The sequence below is a fragment of the Magnolia sinica genome, chromosome 3 (assembly GCF_029962835.1).
Source record: "Magnolia sinica isolate HGM2019 chromosome 3, MsV1, whole genome shotgun sequence".
NCBI lineage: Eukaryota > Viridiplantae > Streptophyta > Magnoliopsida > Magnoliales > Magnoliaceae > Magnolia > Magnolia sinica.
This window is the reverse complement of record NC_080575.1, coordinates 39335742-39344930: the sequence shown is the minus strand read 5'-3', so window position 1 is coordinate 39344930 and position 9189 is coordinate 39335742. Positions and strand designations below refer to the sequence as shown.

Here is a 9189-nt window from a genome sequence, read left to right as displayed (position 1 = left end):
TTGAATCTGAAGAACCATATCTACATTTGAAAGAGTTTGATGAGATCAGAGCAACTTTATATTTTCAAAATGTGTCTGAGGACACAGTCAGGCTGAGACTCTTTCCTTTTTCCTTAAAAGAGAAGGCTAAGGCGTGGTTACATTCACTGCGTCCTAGATCCATTGGCACATGGAATGATATGCAAAGGGAATTTATAAAGAAATTCTTTCCACATCATAAAACGATTACCCTTAGAAAAGCAATCATGAACTTCACTCAAAAGGAGGATGAAACGTTTTACCAATGTTGGGAAAGGTTCAAGGATTTGGTCAGTTCGTGCCCACAATACGGCTTTGAAACGTGGCGCATTACAAATTTTTTCTACGATGGACAGACATCTTCTATGCGCCAAATGGTTGAGACAATGTGTAATGGAGAATTCATTAATAAAAATGTTGACGAGGTATGGGATTACCTCGTTAGTCTTGCTGAAAAAACACAATCATGGGACTATTACCCAAAGTCAAACACCACGTCTAGGCCGACTCAATTAAAGGAGAAAGGTGGGTTATATCTCTTGAAAGAAGAGGATGATCTCAAGTGTAAAGTGACTATGCTCATAAGGAAAGTTGAGGCCATGGAAGGAAAGAAGGATAAGGTTAATGAAATTGTTTACGGCATCTGTGATTGCAACATTCATACAACTGAAAATTGTCCTACAATACCCGCCTTTCAAGAAGTGTTGAATGAGCAATCCAAATGCCGTAAATAATTATCAAAGACCTTTCAATGGACCAATCTCTAATACGTACAATCCTGGTTGGAAAAATCATCCAAACTTTAGTTGGAGAAATGAACAAACTGTTACCCCTCAAAGCTTCTTCAAATCAAATGGGGCACGCTAAATCCATCACCACTCTTAGGAGTGGGAAGATCATTGATAAAACCCTTCCGGTTAGGCCCGAAAAGCCTCAAGAACCAGAAGAGGACAACAATAATGGATCTAGTGAGACCCCACAAAAATTAGAACCGGAACTTCTAGAAAAGCCAGTTGCTCCATTTTTCCAACGGTTGGTCGCACCAAAACCTCTCTCTAACTCTCAGGATATCCTAGAGGTGTTGAAACAAGTGAAAGTCAACATTCCTTTACTTGATATCGTAAAACAGATACCTTCATATGCCAAATTCCTGAAGGACCTATGCACAACCAAACGACGGCAAATATTCAAAAGAAGATCTTCTTGACCGAGAAAGTGAGTGTCATCCTAAAGCAAGACATGCCACAGAAATTCGAAGATCCCGGTAGCCCAACCATATCATGTGTAATCGGGGACCATCGAATTGATCATGCACTTCTTGACTTAGGAGCAAGAGTCAATCTGATTCCCTACTCGGTATACAAACAGTTAGGTTTGGGTGAATTAAAACCCACCCTAACCACCCTACAACTCGCTGATTGCTCTGTTCGTGTACCAAGAGGGATAATTGAGGATGTGTTAGTCCAAGTTGATAGATTTTACTACCCTGTAGATTTTATCATCCTGGACACCGAACCCATCAATACCATGAGCACTCAGATCCCCGTCATTCTTGGTCGCCCATTCCTTGCCACCTTAAATGCAATTATCAATTGCAGGAATGGTGTCATGACTATGTCTTTTGAAAATATGACATTGGAGTCAAACATCTTTTTCAATAACCGCAGAAACTTAGAGGATGACGATTTCCACGACATTAACATGATTGACTCTTTAGTGGAAGATACGACACCTCTGACCTTATCCTCTGACCCTCTAGAGACGTGCCTGGCCCACTCCCATGATTTTGATGATGACATGATTAGGGAGATGTGTGCCTTGCTTGATACTGCACTGGTACTTGAAGTTAACCGGTGGAGGCCACAATTTGAAGAGTTGCCCCAAACTGATGTAGTGCCTCTACCGTCTAACCTCAAGTCGTCGAAGCTTGACCTAAAACCTTTGCCCTCTAAGTTGAAATATGTTTATTTAGGTCAAGATGAGACATACCCGGTGATGATCTCTACCCACCTAGAGAAAGAATAGGAGAGTATGCTCATATCTACTTTCATTGAGCATAAGGGAGCCCTTAGATGGACGATAGCGGACCTCAAGGGAATTAACCCCTCGATTTGTACTCACCGCATTTATCTTGAGGATAATGCTAAGACCGCTCGGCAATCACAACGTAGACTAAATCCAAACATGAGGGAAGTGGTTAAGGCCGAGGTTCTTAAACTATTAGATGTGGGTATCATATACCCCATATCCGATAGTCAATGGGTGAGTCCAGCTCAGGTGGTTCCTAAGAAGTCCGGGATCACCATCGTAGCCAATGCTAATAATGAACTTGTGCCAACTAGAGTTACGACGGGTTGGAGAATGTGCATTGACTACAGGAAGCTAAATACCGTCACGAGGAAGGACCACTTTCCTTTGCCCTTCATTGATCAAATCTTGGAAAAGCTAGTTGGTCATTCCTATTACTGTTTCCTTGACGGGTATTCGGGCTACAATCAGATTGAAATCGCCCCTGAGGACCAGGAAAAGACTACATTTACATGTCCCTACGGCACCTTTGCCTACAGAAGGATGTCATTCGGATTATGTAATGCCCCTACCACCTTTCAGCGTTATATGATGAGTATCTTTTCTGACATGGTGGGGAAATATCTAGAGGTCTTTATGGACAATTTCTCTATTTTTAGTTCATCTTTCAGCGAGTGCGTAGAGAGTCTTAAATGTGTGTTGAAAAGATGTGAAGAGAAAAACTTGGTACTTAATTGGGAGAAGTGTCATTTCATGGTTCATAAGGGAATTGTCCTTGGACATATTATCTCGTCCAAAGGAATTGAGGTGGATAAGGCAAAAATTGATCTTATCTCTAACCTACCTCCACCCAAGAACATCAGAGACGTGCAATCCTTCTTAGGACACGCAGGATTTTACAGGCGATTCATAAAGGACTTTAGTCTCCTCTCTCATCCTTTATGTAATCTTCTTCAAAAGGATGCTCCATACAAGTGGACTGAGCAATGCCAGGAAGCTTTCACCAAGCTTAAGGGCATGTTAACCACTGCACCTATCATGCAACCACCCGATTGGAGCCTTCCTTTTGAGCTTATGTGCGACGCTTCTGATTATGCTCTTGGAGCGATTCTAGGCCAGAGAAAAGATAAGAGGCCCTACGTCATTCATTATGCAAGTAGAACTTTAAATTCTGCCCAAGTGAACTACTCGACTACGGAAAAGGAACTCCTAGCCATAGTGTTCGCTTTGGATAAATTTAGGTCCTACTTGATTGGATCCAAGATCATTATCTACACAGATCATATGGCACTTAAGTATCTTCTTTCTAAGAATAATTCTAAGCCCCGTTTGATACAATGGATCCTTCTACTCCAAGAATTTGATTTGAAAATTAAAAATAAAAAGGGAGTAGAGAACGTAGTAGCCGATCACCTTTCTCGCCTTAGTACCTCTGATTCCCTTGAGGCGACCCATATCAATGATATGTTCCCTGATGAACAACTGTTCAGAGTCTCCCATTCACCTTGGTTCACTGATATTGCTAATTATCTTGCCATAGGTTCCATACCGACACATTGGACTGCGCAAGATAAGAAGAAATTTTTTACCAAGGTACGTAACTTTTTCTGGGACGATCCATATTTGTTTAAATATTGCCCAGGCTAGATCCTAAGGAGATGTGTGCCAGACGATGAGCATCAGAGTGTCATCTCCTTCTGTCACTCATAGGCCTGTGGTGGTCACTTTTCTGCTAAAAAGACCATGGCCAAGATTTTACAGTGTGGCTTTTACTGGCCCACTATGTTTAGGGACACTCATGAGTTTTACAAAGCTTATGAGCGTTGTCAGAAATTGGGAGCATTGTCTCGTCGAAATATGATGCCTTTGAATCCCATCCTTATCATTGAAGCATTAATTGCTGGGGCATCGATTTCATGGGACCATTCCCCCAATCGTTTGGAAATCTGTATATTTTGCTTGCCGTGGATTATGTAACTAAATGGGTCGAAGCGATTCTGTGTTGAATTAATGACCATCGCACAGTCATTAAATTCCTAAAAGAAAACATCATTTCTCGATTCGGAACGCCTCGAGCCATCAATAGTGATGGAGGCTCACACTTTTGTAATAAACCATTTGAGAGCTTAATGAAGAAATATGGTATCTCTCATAAGGTGAGCACCCCGTACCACCCACAGACAAGTGGGCAAGCTGAGATTTCTAATAGGGAAATTAAACACATTTTGGAGAGAACGGTTAACCCTGATAGTAAGGATTGGTCAATCTGATTGACCGATGCCTTATGGGCATACTGTACTGCCTTTAAAACCCCTATTAGAATGTCTCCCTTTAGACTTGTCTATGAGAAAGCTTGTCACTTGCCTATGGAGCTGGAACATAAAGCGTACTGGGCGATCAAAAATCTTAATTTCAATCTGGACAATGCTGGCTCGCTATGCAAACTTCAATTGAATGAACTTGAGGAAATTCGGAATGATGCGTACGATAATTTGAGAATTTACAAGGACAAGATGAAAGCATTTCATGACCAACACATATTGCAAAAATCATTCACGTCTGGTCAGAAGGTCCTTTTGTACAATTCTCGATTACATCTTTTTCCGGGTAAGCTTCGATCTCGTTGGACCAGCCCTTATAATGTTGTTACTATTTTTCCTCATGGGGTCGTTGAGATAAGAGATCCCGACAATGGCAAGGAGTTTAAAGTCAATGGATATCGATTGAAACCATTTGTCGAGAAATTTGATTCAAAGGACATGTCCATGCCCCTAACTGCTCCTGTTTACCAGGATTGATCTCCTAGTCTGATGGAGGTATAGGTAGGTGTATCGCTTTCATAGGACTAGGGTAGTTGCTTTATTTGTCCGGCTGAAGACGTAAACTTAATGCTCCTGGGAGGCAACCTAGCTCTTCATTTCATTTTATTTTTATCATTAGTTAGTTCAATATTTGTGGGTAACATTACTGGAAACCCTCACGAGACTACAACTCGTCCACTAGGGGCAACCTAGGGGTTTAAAGGCTTGTTGCATACGCTAAATGCAATCGAGAGCATCTACGAAAGTGGTGTAGGTAGGATTTTATTTTTATTATTTTTATTTTACTTCTGTTGGTTTCTCTCTTGTGCTGACCCGCTCTTACGTAGATATCTTTGGAAAGCCTCTTGATTCTTTCATCCAGGTACTATCTTTCCATCACTCCTCTTATATTTTCGTTGTCCCATGTGCATTGCATGCCTATTTCTTTTACATTGAGGACAATGTAGATTTTAGGTTAGGGGTGGGAGATTAGGTTTCCTAATCAGTGTTTTCTTGGTCTTGAGCGAAAATTGTGAAAATTGTGAAAATTTTAAATTTTTCTGAAATTTCATATGAATTCAAAGTGATTTTTATGGCCATCTGGGACACTTGGAATTGCAAAATACATGATGTTGGTAATTTATGACTCTTGAACTCAGTTATCTGTTAGATTTCACAGCTAAGTTTGAATTATTAATCCATTATTAGAAGTGTAAACATTGATTGAGTCATGAATTCACAGGACACATCTCGCTTGCATATTAAGGTTTCAGTCCGATATTGAATTGTAACATTGGTGATCATTAAGCATGGAAGGAACCAACCTGGGGAATTGTCCATCTTGTTCAATACAAGGAATGAATGAAAGAAAGAAAAAGAATACCCAGCTAAAAAATAGTTGTCATCAGGAAAGGGTTGGGTGTACGATCTTCAACATAGGTTTGCTCCTTATAGGTGTGGATGCGATTCCCTTTCCCCTCGATGGAAAAATCAAAAGCTGGAAGAATGAAATTTAAAAAAAAAAAAAAAGAAGAAGAAGAAGAAGAAGAATTGTAAGGCAATTTCTAGTTTAGGTTTGGTTGTCTTGAATGCTCATTCGATCATCAATGTAATTGTAAGGCAATTTCTAGTTTAGGTTTGGTTGTCTTGAATGCTCATTCGATCATCAATCTATCATAGAACTTTGACAATTGGATCTCTTAATGATGGTAAGCCGTGATTACACTATATACCCATGAAACTCGATGTTTAGAATTGTTCTAATTAATGGATTAATATTTGAACTTGATTATGAAGTTTACCGTGAGCCTGATATCAGGAGAAAGTAATGCCAACATTCATGAATCTTAAAATTCTAGTATTTGATGTGTTATTCAAAAATCACTCGAGTTCATATAAATTGTCCTGTAATTCTCAACTTATTTTTCGCATACTTTGCTTGGGACTAGCAAAATGCTTGTTGGGGGTTGTGTTGAGGGTTAAATATTGCATATCAGACCCAGTTATTGCCTGGATTTATGAACATGGCACCGTTTAATGGCCCATTTTAATCATGGTTGTGTTGCAAGGTGGATTTACGAGCTTGGATTGAAACAGGATACTAAAAGCATGGATTTAACACTCATAATTCACCAAGGCAAGGGATGGACCCCAGGGGACCAAGATCAATGAATTTACATGCCAGAGATTCGAGAAAATCAAGAAACTGGAGCTTAAGTGGCCCAAAAGACGTCCAAAATGCAAGATCACAGGGTTCCCACCATCCGTTCAGCTCAAAACTTCATACATGACCCGAGGACCATAAATTAACCGTACACGTCGAATTTCATCTGTTCAATCCCTGTGGAAGTGTTCCAACGGACAGATCAGCCCTAAAATCTGGATTTGGGGCCCACCTGATGTATGGATATGCTCCATTTTTGGTCCCAACCATTTAAATGTTGTGAGGAAAAAGATGGATGGAGCGGATTTATTACATGCAGCAAGGTGGGACCCAGTTGTGTGAGAGAGAGTACGCACTGGATGTGCACTCGGGCCAAACACGCAGTTTGATTGCGTTTGACCCACACCCATCCGATTTCCTAAACAGAGACGGAATGTCTCTGTTTTCTCTCACGCATAGCCGACCACGGGATGTAGCAGTGGGCCACCATCATCATGTATATGGATGATCCGGACCGAACATTCACTCCAGAAGGTATGTGTGACCCTCGTGTAAGTATCTTTTTGGACCCACACATACATATGCACATGAATCGCTAGAAAACGCATGATGGACGGTGAGTTGGTTTGATACAGTGGACTGTACCAAAACCCAATAAAAACCACTCCTTAATGATTTTTCGTCGGGAATCCAATGAACGTGTCAGATTTCTCAGAGAACACCAATATGGGGCCCACCAAACACCTCAGCGCACTCCCTGCGTAAGCCTTACGCACGTTCGACGTCGATTGTTGATTTTGGCCGCTGTATGATCATGGTGATGATCGGCTGGACAATCTGGACCATCTAAATTCGTTGCATAGGGCAAATGACTACCTCTAAGGAGTCTGAACGGCTCAGATCTCAAAGTCAGCCACTCCACCGTCCCAAGAACCGAGCCAGGCGTAAGAAGTTGCGTCTTTTTCTTGTTGTGCACACAACTTGCTCCACAGCCGACCGACCTTCTCCAGCTACAAAAAGAGAAAGAAGGGAATGTGAGGAGGAGCTGTGGAGGACGGGAGGCATCTGAGGAGATTGAAGGAGAACTTGAGGTCAGAGACAGGGAGAGTTGTTCTCTTGGAGATTTTTATTTTGTTTTATTTTTTTTATGTGTTCTAGCCTCATCATGTTAGGCTAAACCTCTTAGCTGGGGCTAAGAGGGGAAGCTTGTGGCGTGATGGGACTGATTCTATGCCTTTGATTTATGCTAGACCGATTGATGTTGATTTGAGTTCAATTAAGAGGAATACTTTCAGTTTGTTTTAATGGTTTGTTGTGACTGAAATTACAATAAGATCTGCGATGGCTTTGATTATTTCCCCATCCTTTTGATGTTTATGACATCAGGAAGCCTTGTTGTTCACCATCGTCTCATGGGCATGGTTGGATGACGGTATCCTTCCTAACCTTCATGCATTGTTGAGTGGTTGGTAATTAGTTTAATTCTGTTGGTTGCTTTGCCTCCTGGGCATGGTTTGATAATGGAATCCATTCTAATTCATATACCTTTCATCTCTTTAAAACTATATTAAAAGAAGTTCAGTTTAATTTTCATGGTGATGGCATAAGATCTCCCTGATCTCTACAAGTGGATCCTCTGAATCCCCAGTTTCTTTTCCCTGAATTGTTTAAGTTTTCGATAATTATTCCAAAATTATTCCTTAAATTCTATTTGATTTAGATTACATCTTAGTCCAGTTCTAGTTCTACTTAGTTTCAGATAACGTACAGGTATCAGTCCCTTGGGATTGGACCTCGGTCTTACCGAGTTTATTACTACATCACAACCCTATACTTGGGGAGTGAACAATAGGAAATCAACTGGTGGTGGTTGTTTCTATATTAGGAACTGTTTAGTTTCCTGGTTAAGTAAGAAACAAAGTCCTGTACTGCTTTCAACTGCTGAAGCTGAATACATTGCGACGGGTAATAGATGTATTTAGCTTGTATGGATGAAAAGGATGCTAAGTGATTACGAAATTGCACAGGATTCTATGGTTTTATATTATGATAATTCCAGTGCAATTAATATATCTAAAAATTCAATCCAGTATTCACGAACCAAGCACATTGACATTAGATATCACTACATTCGTGAATTAGTGGAAGAAAAGTTAGTTTCTTTGGAATACATACCGACCAAGACTTAACTTGCAGACATATTCACAAAACTGCTCGATAAAAATAGGTTTGCTAAAATGAAATTTGATCTTGGTATGTACAATTTGAATTGATAAATTACGTATTTCTGTATCATAATTTATATATTTGTTAGTTTAAATGTTTAAATTTCAAAATTTTATGAATATTGCATATTTTGGATTGTTCCCAACCAGTCGAGTGCATAGTCGACCAGTCATGGCACGACCAGTCGAGCATGTACTCGACCAGCTATGTAGCATGGGTTGGTGCTTTATTTGGGAGAAAATCCCTTTTTCTTCATTTTTTATTTTTTCTCTAATGGGTCCTAAGTTGACCGGTTAAACTCATCTCCTATTTCTTCAAAGTTAATGCTTTGTTTTCATTTTCCTTATAGATTCAAGTTCTTAGCACTCCCTTTTAATCATTGGTGTGATTTATTTCTTGATTCATAGTGGTTTTTGGGATTTTCTTCTTAAAAATCTCATCTAAGTGAAAACC

General features: G+C 40.1%; 1 non-coding gene across 1 annotated transcript; it reads right to left on the bottom strand.

The window, feature by feature from the left end:
- Positions 1–227: 227 nt before the first annotated feature.
- On the bottom strand, positions 228–334 carry LOC131241831 (small nucleolar RNA R71). The gene has a single exon (XR_009169399.1). It is a non-coding gene; the product is annotated as a small nucleolar RNA R71 (small nucleolar RNA).
- Positions 335–9189: the final 8855 nt, after the last annotated feature.